Raw genomic sequence first — 20198 nt, 5'->3', positions numbered from 1 at the left:
ATGAATTACTATAGGATGTGTTATATTTATGATTTCTATGTGGTTTATGCATTACGTGCAATGTGATATTCAAGTCTATATGTGATGTGATGTGACTTTTATATATGATGATGCATTGCTTATATGATTTACTTTGTACATCACATGTTGGATGCATTTTCTTATGTATGAAATTTGATGCATTACATTTTAGCTCTAGATGGTCAGGTATGATGCATGTTTACAATGCTTTACTTTTATATGATATGATGTGATTCAATTGTTGTGATGTGGATCCTAATCACACTCAGAGGTCTATTCGGCATGGTTTTCTCCCCATATTATTTCTATAGGGGTTTGGGGTAGCACCCCGAGATGGGGTCAAGGAGCAACACCCTTGCAGGGTCCTAGGGTGGTGCCCTAGGTGTGCTCCCTATCGTAGTATAGGGTGGGGTTCAGGGGCAATGCCCTTGCAGGGGTTTTTAGGGTCAGAGCCCCCAAAGCCAAAAAATGCCCTTCTATTGTAAAAGCCATTGGATACTATTTTTCTATTATTCTAGCCCTAATTTTGTAAGCAAAAAAACACTTGTATAAAAAGGGCTTAGGGTTAAGGATTTCCATAATGTGTGATGCAAAAATTGGTTCTTATAGTGGTATTGAGTTGTATGGGATTATAGATTGTAATTAGGTTGTAATTGCTAGATAATAACAATATTGGACTTTTTGTTGGTGGATGTAGCCTAGGGACTGGGTGAACCACATTAAATCTTGGCATCTTATGTTCTCTTATGTGTGATCTATTATTTTTTGACATTGTTTATATTTGCATGTAACTATTATTTCTATCTGAGGTCAATCCTAACAACAATATGTTTATTTCTATATGTATTGAATAATGATGGATAAAAATATACCTAATCAAGAATCACAAAAGAATCCTAATGCATTATTTTTTATTAATCATCCTAAAAACAAGAAGGTTAAATGGACTAAATGAATATGCTTAAACATGCAACTAAGTGCAAATGTGCTAAAAAATGAAGTGATAATGATTAATGTAATGAATTACAATTAATGCACACCTAAATGTAACTAAATGCTCTTAAGATGAGTTCTAATATAAGACACATGAATGGACACTAAGTACAAATTAACTTAAATGCGTGAAGGGATGCACCTAATATGCTATTAAGAGATAAATAATGAACCTAAAAAGGTAACTAAGTGCAATTGGAATGGGATGTACAAATGTTCCTAATAATACAATTAAGATACAACTAACATGAAAAGTATGTAGTGAGTGAGACTACAACTAAATGCAATCATCAAACATAACATATTGTTGACTATGTATACTCTCACATTAAGAGATAAGACACTTGCACAACCTTAAGAGTGGGGATTGAAAATTAGATATTTGTGGGGGATGGTGGGGAGGGGGGATTTTCTTTCTAAATTGATCCCTTATGGTAGTGATTGTGGGATGAATGGGGTTTTGAAAACTTTGTCTTCTCTTGGGACTAAAGGATTCATAGGACTATGATTTTAGGACTAATTTGATAAGATTTTTGGATAAGATTGCTTGGATTAACTAATTTAGATTGAATCTTTTGGGATTGTGAAAAATGAGTTCCCATGTTTCCTTTGAATAGGGGGATGAAATCCTTTGAAGCTTGAGTATGGGGTGCCTCAAAAAGGTGTTCCACCATGCAGTTTGAGCAATTAATTTGATATAGAAATATTGGGGGCCTACTAAGGTTACCAAGAGCATCAAGGCCTTATTGTTGACATTGCATAGGACTAAGTTGAAAAATACTTGCAAGGATTTCCCCAGCATCACGCATGAGTATAGAAGGATTTAGAGTGGAACTGATACTAGAGATCTCACAAGTAATGTTGGAAATACAAGAGAAGTAACTAAGAGGGGATATGTAAATCAATTACCACAAAAATAAATCCTAGATCCTTTAGATGCTAGAACAAAACATAAAATTCACTAAAAATACTAATGCTCGGTAAACACACAGGCACTCGATTAATACTAAGAATCTTTTGTAACTCAACAAATGCTTAACATGCAAATCTTAAGATATTATCTATGATTAACCTTACTTAACTTAGTTAAATACATATAAAATAAATAGCATGAACAAAAGTGACGCCAAGATTTAATGTGGAAACCCAATTTGAGAAAAACCACCAATTGCAACTAGTTATTGATTTTTACTCTTTTGAAGTGTGCCTTGTTAGGAGCTAACCTTGTTAAAGGTTACAAAACAAACTATTAGGTGTGACCCTATTAAAGGATTTAATCACCTTGTTAGGAGTGATCTTGTTAGAGGTATTTAAACACTTCAATAGAAATGCCACCTTGTTAGAGGATTTACAAATAGCTATTAAGCCAACTCTATTAAGACATTTAGATCACTGCTACAATGGTTAGAGAGTAACAATGAGATGACTTGATTTTTGATACAACTAAATTGCTGATTGTAGATCTTAATTATGGCTTGTATACTTGATCATTTCTAATCAAATGTATCTTCCATAAGGATATTTTTCTTATCTTTCTAATTCGCTTCCTCTAAGCATCTTCTATTATTTGATACACTTTCACACATTTAATCCTCAACTTGACCTTATACTTATACCTTATGCATTGTCAAGTCAGCTTGAATAAATCTTAGAATAATTAATATTCATTACCTTAGTTAGATAGAACCAACAAATAAATCTATTGAACTCAATATGCCAAAAAAAGAAAATCCTTTGTTAGCCAACCTTGCTTAGTAGACACTAACTCAGAAATAACTTTCCTATGTTAACCAAGTGAACTTGGTTAACATTGCATCTTCAAAAACTTTCTTTGGTAACTAGGCAAGCTTAGTTAATACTGAGTCCAGCCAAAATTTCCTTCATTAATTGAGTGATCTAGATTAACACTCATCTTCTTCAAACTTTTCTTTGATGCCCAAGTGAACTTGGTAGTCACTAACTTTTGAACTTGGCAAACTTAGAAATGCTTGGATGACATAGGAAACTGTCTTCAATGCTTGAGTGAGCTTGACATACACTGTTAGGTAAAGATATGACATTTTTTGTAACATGAAAGATAATATACAATTAACCATTTATATTTAACAATCTCCCTCTTTGGCATTGATGGCAACACAACATGTCATAAAATAATGAAATTTTAGAGAACAAAATAGTAAGGAAAATATCCTTAGTTTCATTCTGATTCTCCTCCATGAGAACTCCCTCTACCTTCAGTTTCTCCCTCTTTCAACAAACTCTATCTTCAACATGTTCTTCTAATAGCAAATTATCCCTCTTTGATATCAGACCAAGTTCTTCTTCTTTGACATCTTCAAGAAAAATTTCTCTGATATGAAACACATAAACTTCTCCCTCTTTGACATCTTATGCCAAAGACAATATTTAGTGAATATCAATATACCTAATGTACTAATTCATATCCAATCTTCCCTTTTCAATACTACATCAACTAATTGATCTTCCTCTCTATCTATTCTATCTCTTCATTCATAGCTTCAATCCAACTTTCATTATCCAAAGCAACTTTTACTGATCTAGGTTCAAATTCAGCAAGCAAACATGTACCTTTCAATTTGTTTCTTTTCATTGTACCATATGGCTTATCTCTAATGATTTGATTAGGTGCACGATGCCTTCTAACATATCTTGCTAACATATGTACTTTGAATTTAGAAGTTGTTCCACTAGCCTCTCCATGATCTTCTATATCAAGCTCGAGTGCCACTGTCTGTGACTCGGGTCCTTTAGACTTAGTGTGTTTTGGCTATAACTTGGTAGCTTGTTATTATGATCAGGTCCTTCAGACTATGACTTAGGTTGTACTAGTTGTAACTTGGGTTCTTTTGGAGATTTTGGGGACTCAAGAGGTGAGGTCGCCTAACTTCCAATTAGATTTGGCAATGTATTAGGTTCATAGAAAATGGACCTTCTGTAATCCTCAGGTTCTTTGTTGTTCTTTTCTTCACTCTTTTCTGTAAACTCATCAATTCTCATATGTGCACTTTTTATTATCTTATGAGTGGATAATTCAAACATTTATATGCTTTAATTTTGTAGGAATATCCTAGGAATATACCTTCATCACCTTTGACATCAAATTTACCTTTCCTAGACTCTTTCAAAATATTACATTTTCTACCAAATACTTTCAAGTAACTTACATTAGGTTTGTAGCCATACCATAGTTCAGAAAGAGTTTGATTTGAGTCTTTATTTAGTTATACTATTCTCAAGGTATGCACTGTAGTACTGATTGCTTCCTTCTAGTATTTTATTGCAACACTCTTTTCTCTCATCAAAGTTCTTGCACAATCCATGATGGATTTGTTCCTTCTTTCAGCTATACCATTTTGCTGAGGTGTACTAGGGATTGATACTTGTATTTTAATTCCTCTTTTAGTGTAGAATTCATTGAACTCATTAGAGATGAATTCACCACCTCTATCTAATCTCAAATATTTTAGTTTCTTTCCAGTTTCTTTTTCTACTCTAGCTAGATACCACTTAAACTTTTGAAAAGCTTTTGGTTTCTCTTTTAGATACATTACAATCATCATTCTACAATAATAATCAACAAAAAGAATAAAATAATTATCTCCACTATATCTTTCTATTCCAATAGGTCCACATAAGTCTGTCTGAATGAGCTTCAAGACTTATTCAAAATGATAGTTCTTTCTTTTGAAACTTGTTTTGCCCATTTTACCAATTTGACAATTTTTTCATAGGCCCATATCAGGTTTTCTCAAGCTAGGAATACCTCTCACCTTTTTGTTTTTACTTATCTTTATCAGATTATCAAAGCTCACATGACATAACCTTTTATGCCATAAGTAGCTTTGTTCTACTTGAGAAATGAAACATGAACTTTCACTGAGATCTAGGTAGAATAGATTACTTTTGTTTAGCTTACTAGACCCAACCAAATTTTATTTTCCATCCAACAACTTGGTTTTCCCATTCATAAATTCTACCTTGAATCTAATGTTATTCAACTGTACCACACTCAACATATCATGCTTTAGACCTTCAACCCAATAAGAATTATCACATCTAAGTTCATTGGTTAGTGAGATACAACCTTTTACTTTTATGCAACATGGTTCAATATTTCCAAATCTCAACCTTTCTCCATTATAATTTTCCATATGTTTAAAATTTGTTTTGTCACCAATCATTTAATGTGAGTAACCACTATCAATAACCCACGTATCATTTTTGCTAACATGAGAGATAAGTGCCATTTCATCTCCTTCATCATTAGATTCATCTTTTAAAACATTATAGACCATTTCATCATCTTTACTACTATCTGAATCTTTAGCCATGAAACAAGATTTCTTACCTTTGTCCTTGCAGTCCTTGAAGTTCTTGAAATCCTTCTTGCCTTTGTATTTTCTATGCTTCATTTCATCTTTGTCTTCTCTGTTTGGACATCTTACATCAATGTGTCCAACCTCTTCACAAGAGAAACATATTAAAGAAATTTTACATTTGTACTTTCCTTTGCCTTATGGATACCTTCTTGCAAGTAATGCTTCAATGGCATCAAGATCACTATGAGAATTGTCTTCCTCTTCACTTTTAGATTTCTTGTTGTTTGACTTTTTTGCTTTCTTCTTGAGTGATACCTTGGCTTAAAATACAGACTCAAGATTTCTAGTACTAGGAGTATAATTATCATAGTTATCTAGTTCAAATGTAGTCAATCTTCCAACTAGAGCATCCAAAGTTATATTACTATTTGGACCACATCTCATTTCTTCAATAGCATACACTTTGATTATACATATAAGAAGAAGGGTTTTGAGTACCTTGCTTACCATTGTCACATCTTCAATTCTTCCTCTAGAGGCTTTGATAGAATTGGCACTGGCTTTAATTCTTTCAACATATTTTACAATGTTTTCATGTTCTCTCATTTTCATCTAATCAAACTAAACTCTCAAGCTTTCTACCCTAGCTCTTTTCACATTATCATCTCCTCCATAGACATCTTTCAATTTGGTCTAGATGGAATGAGCAGTAGCACATCCTTTGGCCTCATCAAATTTATCATAGTTAAGAGTTGATGCTATGTCAATCATCATGATATTATGATTTTTCTTTTCAACAATTTCTTCCATAGTTATTGTTCTAGTAGGAGATTTGTAAGCAATATTTAAATATTTCAAACCTGAATCACTGATCGTTTCCAAATGCAACTTCATAAGTTTTTGACATGCCTCGAAGTTATCTTTGTTTAGCTTGGGAATCTCTCTTCTGTAAGACATCCTGATCTTAGCTTAGGTCCTTGAAACCTTCTCTATAAGCACCACAAAGCTCTAATACCAATTGTTGGAAATAAAAGAGGAGTAACTAAGAGGGGAGGGGTGAATGAGTTACCACAAAAAAAACTCCCATATCCCTTAGATGTTAGAACAAAACATAAACTTCACTAAAAATATTGATGCTCGATAAACACATAGGCACTTGGTTAATACTAAAAATATTTTGTAACTTAGAAAATGCTTAATATGAAAATATTAAGATATTATTTGTGATTAGCGAAATGCAAGAAGTTGGGTCTCAATTTTGTCCAAAAAGTGGAAGTGTTTTTCCTATTTTTGAATTTTTTTGCCAATTGATGTCAAAATTTGAGGCATTTAGAGATTGAATATTAAAAAACTTTAGAAATAAAATTTTTACTATTTGAACTCTAGTTTTTGAATATTTAATTTATTTGTGTACCCATATGATAGATTATTTTTTTGGTATGGATCTTTAAAACCCACTTTTTCAAAATGCCTATTTTAGGACCATACCACACTCATGTATGAACACTATAATTTGACACAAATAAATAAATTTTCACAAATCCTTTTAAAGAGAGTTACCTAATACACCTGAGATTGATGAAAATATTTTTTCTTAATTTTTTATTGAATATTTTTTTTTATTAATAATTATTAATTGGCTATAAAGGTAAATTTTAAAACCCCTTGTGTACAGACTGCATAATTTGATCAAAATCTCACTTTTTTCATTTTTTTTTTAACCTCAAAAGAATTGCATGTAGATTGATGACATATAAATTAATCCAAGAAAAATTATAAAATAAAAAAGTTATTAAAGTTTTAGTGAATGCCACTTTTTAATGTTTAAGAGATATTTTTGATTAATAAATAATGGAAAAATAGAAAATAAACTAATAACATTATAAAATTTACATTTTTGGAATCATAATAGTAAGACCTATAATGAGTTTTTTTTCATCAAAAAATTTAATGGGGACAACTATAAAAAAAATTACGACAATACCAAAAATTGTCGATTAAATGCCTTAGAAAAAAATGGATCATAAAGGCATGGCTTGGTGGGACCAAGCCTATGCCATGCCTTTCCCCAAGGAAAAATCCCATGCAAAAGTCGTGTGCCATACCAAATTCTCACTCATGTCTCAAGAATCAAGCACTCAATTTGTGATTCAAAAATCGGGTGCCCGATTGCCTTTCAATCGTTATAAGAATTGGGTACCCGATTATTTAAAAATTGGGTACCCATTTTTAATGTACTTGTTGGGTACCAAAAGCTGCCCCATAGACTAACTTTCAATGATTGAAATGATTGAATAACAGTTTCGATTTGCAACTATGAATTCTATCACAGTTATTCTATTTTCTTGTCTTCTTATACAATTTGCAAGCTACTGATTCAAATTCAAAATTGGTGCAAACATGGGATCAAAAAAAATGAAGAAAGAAGAGAGGAAAAGTTCTAACAGATGAGGAGATTGCAACAAATAAAGAGAATGAAGCATGAAGTCACGACATCAACAAGAGAGAAGACAAAGAATTAGAGACTTGAACAATGTTTCAAAGGAGAAAGACATTGAGGATACCACGATGGATGAAGAGGTCAAGGAAGAGAACCCAATACAAGAAAATTTAGGTGCACATTCTAATCATGCATTCAATACAAGTGTGTCTTCAAACCCTCAAATTTTCTCTCGTGATGAAATTGTTAATTTTTTAGAAGCAGGTTACGATTTAAATGATTTAGATTTTCTTCATGAGAAGCAATTGTCAAACGTTCATGCACAAAAAAATCCAATTGAAATGCATGCCCCGAAAGAAATACTAAGAAAAATTGAAAATGAGATTCAAATCCCAAATAATAGTGAAAATGAAATGTCAATTGAAAACAAAAATTGAATGAATGTAGACATAGAAACACCAACTACTGAACAAACATATCAGAATGATAGTAAAGTGTTTGAACATAATTTTCATATTCTTAATGATGTGATAGATAATCTTGAGGGATTGGTTTCATGGAGACAAATTAGGACACATGCTAATAGATTGTATAAATTTTTTTTTTATAATAAGAAATTTGGGTTTCAATGTTAGTTAATGTTGCAACTAATTAAATTTGTCTAAAATGTGAAAAGTAATGAGAAGGTTGGGAATGTATGAAAAACCCAAGAATAAAAATGAGTCTTTAAAAAAAGTTATATCCACTGTTGCTAATGCCTTTGATGTTATCGAAAAGAGAATTTGGTCTAAAGATAAGAATCTAGCATGATGAGCAATAACAACAGCTTTAGTTAACAAATCAATATCTGATAAAAGATTGATTAGCAACATAAGTGGATATCTTAATGTGAATCATAAGACTTTAGAAAGAGTTGTAAAGAGAAGGGTTAACTTTGAATGTATTCCAACAAATATTTTATGGGCTTCTAGTGGTAGACTCCCGAGATGTAATCTGAAACTTACTAGTGAAGTCAAAAGTTTGATTGAAATTTTTTGGCATGATAATACAAGAGTATCACCTAATTCAAGAGATGTTCTTAAATTGAGAATTTGGTCAAAAATATGTGATCCACATCCTAAACACCTTTTGGACATGACTCAAACTGAATTATTTAAAAAAATTGTAGATGGTAAGGTATTAAATATTACCATTAGTCAAAGATCTTTTGAAAAGTGTAAACCATGGTATGTAAGGATTAACAAGGAAAGAATCACATGTTGTTGTAAAACTCATATTCAATTTCATTACCATTATGATGTATTTCAATCTATACGTGGTACCATGCATAGTAAAGAAATTTTTCAGGAATATGGTATAAAAATACCACCTCAAACTATAAAGGATTTCATATCAGGTTTGTTTTGTAAGCCATCTAATGATCAATACTTTCTTTTCAATGCATGTCTTTCTGGTACATGTGATAAGTGTGGTAATCTTTCTTTGTTGGATGAATGTTTGCATGAAAGTGATTTGACTACTTTTGGACAACAATTACTTGAGGTAAAAAGATCCAAAACTATTGAATATCCATTGAAGGATGGGAAGATTTTAAGAAGGTGTGATCTAGTTATAGATAAAGTTAGTTGTCATGCATTTATGGATGAGTTTAAGAGTCTGATCATACCAAAATATGTAAAACACTCTCAATATGCTAGATGACTTGATGGACTATTTCACATATGTAGGAATAAATTTCCAATTGGTACTATACTTTTAGTTGTTGACTTTGCAGAGAACTACACACTTGCACTGCAAGAAGAGATACAATGACAATATTACAATTCAGTGCAAGCAACAATTTATGTTCATATAGTTTATAGGCATGCACCTAATAGTATAGAGGAGGATTGAAAAATATTGTGAGTACCATTTTTATATGAGTGATAATAAACTCCATTCATTTGAGTTTATCCAATATTGTTTCAAGGTCTTTTATGATAATTTAAAAGAGAGACAAATTCAAATGACACAACATTGGATATGGTCAGATAATTGTACAAGGCAATTCAAGAATGCTAGAATTTTCTATTGGTTGAGTACAACACATAGGAAAACTAACATCCAATATGTGTGGAGTTTTTTTGAGGCTGGACATGGTAAAGGAGAACATGATGGTGCTAGTGCATGCATGAAGAGAGCCCTTAGTAGGGAGCAATTAAAATTTGAGGAAAAAATAAATTCAAAAATGCACATGAGATTGTCGAATGGTGTAACAAATATTTATACACAGGATGAAGTCAGAACTCTATAATCAAACGTTTCTTCTACCTAGTTGAAGAAAAGAATATCCTTACAAGATATGACTATGATACAATTAGTGGGTTAGCTAAATGACATTCATTTAGGAGTTCAGATTCTAACACTTGGACTACAAGGACTAGGGAACTTGCATATTTTTGTCAATTTTGTCTTGCAGGTGAATGGGAAGAATGCTAGAATAAAAAATGGGTTGAAGATTGGCAACAAAAATCATTAGCACCTATTGACACACATTTTCAAGATGATATAGTAAATGAAGGTCAGAATGTTACTTTTGCATCAAAAGACTATTATCATATTTTAGACCTCATAGAACCTAGTATGGACAATTTAATTAGATTTTTTTGTGATCTCATGCTTCAATTTATATAGTTTGCATATGTACTCATGTGATTAAAGTATTTTTGTACTTTATCTTATCTTGTAGGACATGTTTATGCTATTATTATGCCTAGTAATAATAGTGAATAGATTGAGTATTGGCTTGCTAGATGTGTGGAACCCAAGAAAAAATTGATATGTCATCAAGTAGATGATGATGGTTTTGAGTATCTAGTTGGGTCTATCATTGTAGCTGGCACATGGCTACGTAGATACCTCACAAGAAGAAATGGTTTACCAACATTTGAAGACTACCAATCAGAAAAAAAGATTTTACACTATTCTCATTTGGTTGTGGCAATGAATATCAAATTAGAAAGATACAAAGGGAGACCCACCAATAAGGTATTATGGACAATTTCAATGGATGAGCATGAGACAACCATAGATGCATTGCAAAAGAGAGAGAATGCAGATGGTACAGTGGGATGAATACATTTAAATCAAACACATGTAACTTTTTTCTTTATTGTGTTATTTTTATATATGTACTTATATAACTTAATTACATGTATGTATTTTTACATATGTACTTATATATATTCCTCTTATTCAGGTCTCAATTACAATTTATGCAAATTTAAGTGTTAAATTGGATCGAGCATCAACATCTTATGTAATTCCACATAGTGAGTACATACAAATTACACATATATTTACATAGTTCAGCTACCTCATGTTAATTTATGTGTTTATTAACATGTGTTTTTGTTTTACAATTTTATTTTACAGGACCTCATTTGAAGAGATGTGTTGAACCAATTTTATATTTTGAGTTCGTGCTTCTATATATTTATCATTGACATTGTCTTACATATATTGTGAAATATGTTGTACAAACAAATTTAAAAATAGGAGTTTACTTCTATTTGAAATTTAAAGGTGCGCACTTGATATTATAAATTAATTGTCAATTTAAGTAATAGCCTCCTATTTTTTTCCATTACTTTTACATTCAAGCATGTTTAAATTAATGTTTGTTTGAAGTTTCAAATTACTATTGATTGTAATTAATAACCCTTCACTTGTACATGATAATTTAAAGATCATTACTCATTGTATTGATTATATGCTATTGTTATGTTGATAATTGACATGTATGTTTAACCATGTTAAGTGAGAGGGAGGGAAGGAGGAAGAGAGGGAGAGAGAGGGAGGGAGGGATATGGGGAGGGTTATAAGTGCGTGTCATTTATCAGAAAGGGTTATAAAAAACCTTAGGACCCATTATGACTCCTTGGAACCCATTCATACCATTAACACACTTTATGAACCCTCAGAACACATTAATCATCATAGGATATTAGTCATATGTTCTAAAGGGACATTAGGGATTTTTAGGACCCATTAGTACACATTAAGTCTCATTAGGACACATTAGGATTTACTTGCACACATTAGGACCCATTAGACCCCATTAAAACCTCTTATAACACATTAACCATTGCAAGACATAGTAATGTGTCCTAAGTGGTCCTAATATCTCACAACGGATCATGATTGGTCCTATGTGGTTTGAAAGCCCATTAATATTGCTTAGGGTGCACATTATGACCATTTAAAACATATTAAAATCCATTAATGCCTCTTGGATAATCTTAAGGGGCATTTGAGACACACTAATGGGTTATAATATGCCCTAATGGGTCCTAATGTGTCTTAAGGGGTTCTAATGTGTTTTAAGTGATCCAATGACCTTTTAGAACTTTTTAGGAACCATTATAATCCATTAGGGGTCATTGAGACTCATAAGAACCAATTATAACCCCTCTAAACACATTCACCATCATATGATACACTACTATGTCCAAAGGCATTATAATAGTTCCTAAGTGGTTGTAATCAGTCCTAATGTTTCCTCTTGGATTTTAAACTATGATCTTAATATATCATGAAGGGTCATAATGGGTTCTTAGTGGTCCTAGGACATCTTAAGGTCTATTAGGATCCCTTAGAACACATTAAATATAATAGGACACACAAATGGGATGTTAATGATTCTAATGTATCATAAGGAGTCATAATGGATTGTAAGTGGCCCTAGGACCCATTACAAAACCTTAGAATATATTAGGACCAATTAGGAAACATTAAAACTACCTCAATTTGATGTGATATTTATCCAATATTTTTTTTGATATCATTAATAATTCTCTATAAATAGTTAAAATTATGTCAATTATGATCAATACTTTAGGTCCTAATTTTAGATTAATTTTAGGTACGTTATCCATACATGTGTGTCGTAAGGGGACATAGGAGTCCTAATAGGTTATAATATTTTTCATAGGTTCTAATAAGTCTTAATATGTATTATTAGGATATAATAGGTCTTATTAGGTAATAATAAGTCTTACATTACCAAACAACATATAAGAGCCCCTTATGATACATTTCTAGGTACTTAGATCCATATTTGTATTAAGGGGACCTAGAGAGTCTTACTCGGTCCTAATATGTGCTATAGGTTCTAATAGGTATTAACATGTCTTAGTACATAATAATTAGTGTATAAAAAACATAAGGACTCCTTATGATACATTTCTAGGTACTCCAATTCATATGCATGTTTTAATAGGACTTAGGGAGTCCAACTAGGTCCTAATGTCCAAAGACATTATAATAGTTCCTAAGTGGTCTTAATATATCATGAAGGGTCATAATAGGTTCTTAGTGGTCTCAGGAAATCTTAGGGCCTATTAGGACCCCTTATAACACATTAACTATGATAGGACACACAAATGGGATGTTAATGATTGTAATGTATCATAAGGGGTTATAATGTGTGAAAGGAAGGGTATCATCCATCATTTCATTAAAAAAATCTTCAATCTTTACCTAAATTTTATAAATTTAAATTTTTATGATAAAAATTATTTATTTAATAGTAGGTCAATTTTATTTGTATGAATATCAATGCATAAATTTTATGTGATATTTATCCAATAATGTTTTTTTATATCAGTACTAATGCTCTATAAATAGTTAAAATTATTGTTCATCTAGCATATATACTTACAAAATGTGTCATATGTTCATGAATAAAATATGCCACAATAAATAAAAATGGTTTGAATACTTAAAACATGATGAAACATAATAATATATACTACATACACAAGCATGATAAGAAGTCATTGAAAAATAGTACATGGTCTAACATACATCATAACATGATCTATGAAGTTAAAAAATACATATATAATACAATTTTAGCTATCCTAACACAAAGTATATCAAAATATACAATATGTGTGGTAAAAACACAATCTACAGGTGCCAAAAAGACCTAATCTATCTGATCGAATGCCCTCTTTACTCCACGCGAAGAGGACTCAGATGGATCATCCTATGTAATATGAGTTGTCTCATCATGTGGGACACCCTGTGAGGTAGATGGATCACCCTGTGTAACATGAGGCACATCTCATCATGTACATGCTTAATTGAAATGGGTTTCAAAATATAACTTGCAAATAAATTAAATATTCACTACATAATAAAATAAATACCACATGAGATGGGTGTCCCTCAGTAACGGGAGGAGTCACACTATGAAAACTACCAAATGCAGCAATGGTGAGGTCTTGTAATTTGCAATCCATACATTTTTAAAATTTTATTTTAGAGCATAATGAACTATACATTATGTACATAAATCACAATACTGACCTCAAAGGATGATGTAGGTACCTCCATCTGGCTAAGTCCTATGCTCTCAACAATACTCATGGTGACATAGTCCTAAAATTATGATACATAAACATTGAGTCAAAATTATATATATACATGAATAATTACAAAGTACGCAAACTAAAGAGTACATAATTTGTACACTACATTTTTTATACACTATAAATTTAACATGTATATATATCATACCTGAGTAGTAGCCAATGTTAGAGATGTGTCTACAAGTATGCTAGTATGATGATCATAAGATGGAGTCGAAAATAGATTGTATCGAGGCCTATATGGATGAGTACAATCCATCTCCTATTTTTCAAATCAAAACATATAAAAAATATAAACATGAGTCAAAATTGTTCATATTATAAGTTAATAACAATGTACATACATAAAAATAGTACAAATTATTTGTCTTCAGTCAAAAGCTCATACCGTATGTATTTGAGGCTTTACCTCAGTGGTAATTGGAGTAGGACCTGTACTAACATCAAATTGTGTAGCTACAAACAATCCCTACAAAATCAGATAAAAAGAACATATGAGCACCTGTTAATAAATTCAAGTTTGAATGTACATTTTTACAGTGTAATTCAAAGTTCATTTCGTATGAGGGATGCCAAAGTCTATAGGTCTCGAAAAAAGACTATACTACCTCCTAGGAGGAACAGTATCATCCATCCTTTATTATTTCAAAAGTACAAATTAATATGGTTAATACAATTACACATGTATGTAGAAAGTAAATAATTATGTGTACTTAATATTTAAATTAAAATTAAAATTTTACTTGCTGCTCTTGACTATCTCCGAGCTCTCCCTGCTACATGAGGTCAACAAATGATGACACATCAATCTCGTCACTACCATCACCATGGGAAGCATATAATACATCATCAAAATTAACACCCTTAGCATAATGGTCATCATGCGCTACATCAACATCACTCTGGAGGCCTATGCATATGCCTCCATAGCTAGTACAAATATGTCCAAGTGGATGAACATGTGTTGCTTGAGTCCACTGTTGTACTAAATTGCCTGAAAGGGCACTCAAAGAGGTAAGAGTAGATGAAACTGCTCAATGATGGTGTGAAGCTAGTACAACAAGCACATAAAGAGGTACAAGGGGTTGAGGTCACCTATGGTTTCTTGTTCTATCACTCAACTTTGCCCCAAGCCTATCTTGAGGCATCCCTCCACCAACCCCCTGAAATGCTTTCATATCAAAATAATTGGGTTTCAAACCCAATTCAAACTCAGCCCATAGCTTCCTAAGGAAGTAAATGGACACCTCATGATTAGCGTGTGGTGGATGGTCAAATACCATCCACCACTGCTCCCAAAAATGTGCTGCTATACATGGATGTGTGCACCACCTAATAGAAATGCAAGGCTTCTTCTCATTAATCTCCTCACCCATCTCAGGGTTTACAAAATAGCTTTTAAAATTTCCTTTACCTATATTGAGGTTATGGACCTCTCTATATGATAAGCCATTGGAATAGAAGGCACGCATGTTTTGCCTCCATAATCTAAATGAATCAATATCAGAATCTAAATGTTGTATAGAGTGAATGATGCCTTGCATGCTATTTGCAAGGTATAGTAGGTGAGGAGGGGGTTGGGTATCGCATTGAATAGCCTCAATATTGTTCATGAGGTCATTGAGATTACGCCTCATGCTCTCATGGAGATCATTTGCAGTGGGTGGTGGAGGTGGGGGTGGAGGTGGAGGTGGAGGTGGAGATGGAGGGGGCAGAGGCGGGGGTGTGGAAGGGGGAGGGGGTAGTGATGGGTCCATCAAATATAATCTACATATATGTTTAAACAACATAAAAAATGACAAAATTACTATTTAATAAAATTTAAATCTAAAATATCAATCATGTAAATGCCTAGATCTTTAAAATCATATCAATTAAATAAATAAAGTTAAACAATTAAGTCTAATTAAACATTGAATACCAAATTTAAGTCTAATAATAAAATAATACTCCATAAAAACTATATAGGTTACTTCAAGGTTTCTTTTCTAAAAATAGGATCCACCTAGCTAATTGCTTTCATGTACACTTATTTTATGATATTGGGGGATTGTATTCTCATTATGGATTATATGTTCATCTTAGGATCAAAAAAAGTTAAGATTATGGCAAGGTTATGGTTTACAATTTTGTTATGTTTACGGTTTTTATGATGGCTAAGCTTAAGATTATTATAATGATTATGACTTTAATGTTAGGGAACTTACCTAGGATTATGGTTTTAGTTAGAACTATATTTAGGTTTCGGATATTTATTATGGTGCTATTGTGTAAAGGATATATAATACATGGCGTTAGGATGAGAGTTAAGGTTACAATTAGAATGAAAGCTTAGAGATAGAATTATGATTTGATTATCATTTATGATTATAGTTCATCCTAAATATTATCTGCTTTAATGCAAACTATAAGTCTAGATCAACCTAATTCTAATACATGAACCCTATCCCTAACCATAGTAATCCTAATTCTAATCATAATCCTAATTCTAATCATAATACTTAAACTTATATTTAATATCTTCTTTAGTAATTTAAATCCTATCTTATTATTTAACAATTGTTATGAACTGCTAATAAAACTTTTCTTCCCTCTAAGTCTCTATGTTGGAATGTGTTATATTAATTGCATTTTCTAACTATGACCAAAGTCTTTTTACTATTAGAAAACTTTGTATTATATTACTTGATCACATCTTTTATAATTACTTTTGGATGCTTACTTGTCTTCCACTTGCAAACTACTCTTAGCTAATCCAAACATTAGCTTCAGTAGTTTCAAAATTAATAAAATATATTTTCATAATTCTAATTTGTAGGTGGAAGCAACTTCATAAATTATCATTTTTCCTAAGGTGTTTTAATGAGTTGTTGGATATAAACCTTAATCATAAATCTTAATTATAAACCTTGATTATAAACCTTAATCATAAATCTAAGTATACTTATAAAATCTAAATTATAATACTTAGCTCCTATTTATATTCTAGAATTGAATACAAATCCTAATACTAGATCCTAATCTTAAATGTTAAATGTTAAACCGTAACCTTATACAGGTAAATCATAGTTAAGTTCAAGATTAGGGTTTAACATTTAAGCTTAATAATTTTATTTAGAATTAGGAGAAGGGCTTAGCATTTATGATTATTTTTAGGATAAAGGTTTAGTGTTTAGGATAACTTAGTTAGTCTAAGGGTTAAGAATTTAGGATATAAAGGTTTAGGATATGATGGGGACACAACCCAACAACCAGAATAGACACAATAGAAAGGGGAAATTATATTAACTGAGAAAATAAGTTGGTACAAACAGTGTAGAGAAAATAAACTCAAAACATGCCCTGCGGGCTTACAATAGCATAAATCTGGAGAATATTTCTCCTTTTAGCACCTCCTCTCAAGCTCCAATCCGAACTGCCTTTTACAATGCCAGAAATCTCCTTAAATAGACCCCGGAGGGTTAAGGACTAGGAGTACATTCTAGAAAGTGCTAGTAGGCATCCACCGACAAAATAGAAGGTTCCGAAAGCTGCGTTAGAAGTCGGTGCAATTCTAGAAGAATCCAGAAATGGTAGCCGAACTTCCGGGAGGCATAACTTTTGAACCGTAACTCCGATTGACGAACCGTTTACATTTTTGGAAAGCTCTCGAAGCGCTCTATAGCCCTAAGGAAAAGCTTCGCTCGTCCCCCATTTTTCAACCCTTTTCAAGGTCATTTAATGCCCCAAACCTGACTTTGAAGCATTCTTAGGGGGTCTCCAAAACCCGAAAAACTGCAATAACTTTCAAACCGTGGGGCCTTTTGACCTGATTCTTTTTCTGGAATGCTCTAAATCTCGACTACATTCATTTGGCCGAGTCACACCTTCTAGGTCACCAAAATGATGGTCAAATTGTATGCTCCTATTTTTTCGGGATTTTTAAATGCACTGATAGTTGAACTACGAGAGTTGGAACCTTTATTTGAGCCAAATGGGTATCCAAAAATGCAAAGACATAAAATAGAAACTAAGTCTAAGTACATTTTTTTGGGTGACACAGGATTGCCCTTATACCTCTGGATGCTCCTGCATCAGACACCCAGGGTAGATTGAAAAGTGACCCTGTCACTTTATGGATGGTAGAGGAAATCCCAAATGGGAAACCTCAGCTGCTGAAATCCAAGTTGAGTCTTCGATCGGTCGTCCCTTCCATTTGACCAAATACTCTTCATACTGCCTGTTTCTGGTACTTCTACCCACACGATGATCTAGAATGTCTTCTATCTCCTCCTTCTTAGAAGCAGGAATTGGACATGGCTCTAAAACCAGCTCCTCATCTGCACCATCATCATGATACTCTGTCAAATCTGCAATGTTGAAAATGTGAGAAATGTGAATACCATCTGGCAGCTCCACCTCATATGCATTTCCTGAGTTATGTTTCTTCAAAATTTTGCAGGGACCAAATTTCTTCATTTTCAGCTTGTTGTAAGTACCAACTGGAAATCTTTCTTTTCGTAAGTGCACCATGACAAGATCCCCTACTTGGAATTCCTCATGTCTTCTCCTTTGATCAGCCCTAGCTTTATACTCTTGATTCATCTTGATAATGTGTGCTTGAACCTCCTCATGTAGATGCTTGATGTGTTCAGCAAATTCCTCAGCTTCAGCACTTGTTCTCTCCCCTTGTTCTATCTTCCTCAATTCTGGTGCAGTCCTTGGGCTATTCCCATATACAATTTGAAATGGTGATTTTCCAGTACTCCTATTTACAGAGTTATTATAAGCAAACTCTGCCTGTGGTAGAATCAAATCCCATCCCTTGGGCTTATCTCCAACTAAACATCTCAGCAAATTGCCCAGACTTCTATTTACCACTTCTGTTTGGCCATCAGTCTGTGGGTGATGCGTGGAACTGAATTTCAAGTCTGTTCTCAACTTCTTCCACAATGTCCTCCAAAAATACCCCACAAATTTAGTATCTCGGTCTGAAACTATACTCCTTGGAAGACCATGTAGTCTTACCACCTCTTTGAAAAACAAGTCTGCAATATGGACAGCATCATGAGTTTTGTGGCATGGAATGAAATGTGCCATTTTGGAGAACCTATCAACCACCATGAATACTGAGTCATTACCCCTTTGGGTCCTTGGCAATCCAAGAACAAAATCCATACTTATGTCCTCCCATGGCCTTGATGGAACAGGCAATGGCTGATATAGGCCAGTATTTTGACTAAACCCCTTGGCCACTTGACAAACCTGGCAATTCTATACAAACTTCTTCACATCCTGTGTAATTTGAGGCCAAAAATAATGTTCTCTAAGAATGGAAATGGTCTTATCCCGACCAAAATGTCCTGCCATCCCTCCACTGTGTTTCTCCTTAATCAAATTTTCCCTCATGGAACTCCTTGGAATGCACAATTGACTACCTTTGAACAACATGCCATCCTGAATCAAATAGTCTAACCACTTGGTTCTATCTACAGCCACAGGTTCTTTACAAGCTTTCCATGCTTAAGCAAAATCAGGATCCTCGGGGTACAAATTTTTGAGTTCATCAAACCCAACTACTTCAACCTGCATTGTTGTAAGCAACAATTGTCTCCTACTTAATGCATCTGCAACCCTGTTAGATTTTCCACTTCTATGCTTTAACACAAATGTATAACTCTGCAAGAATTCTACCCACTTCATATGCCTCTGATTCAATTTACCTTGGCTATTTAGGTACTGTAATGCCTGATGATCAGTATACAAAACAAATTCCTTTGGCAATAAATAATGCCTCCATTTCTTTAAGGCCTGAACTATTGCATAGAATTCTTGATCATAAACAGAATACTTCTTCTTTGCATCATTCAACTTTTCACTAAAATATGCAATAGGCTTACCTTCTTGGCTTAATACAGCCCCAATAGCACTACCACTAGCATCACAGTCCACCTGGAATACTTTTCTGAAATCTGGAAGTGCCAACACAGGCTGTTCAGTCACCTTCTT

Source organism: Cupressus sempervirens, chromosome 8, assembly GCF_028749045.1.
Source record: "Cupressus sempervirens isolate cs-2001-9-10 chromosome 8, ASM2874904v1, whole genome shotgun sequence".
Taxonomy (NCBI): Eukaryota; Viridiplantae; Streptophyta; class Pinopsida; order Cupressales; family Cupressaceae; genus Cupressus; species Cupressus sempervirens.
The sequence above is the reverse complement of the archived record's forward strand: the minus strand, read 5'-3'. Positions refer to the sequence as shown.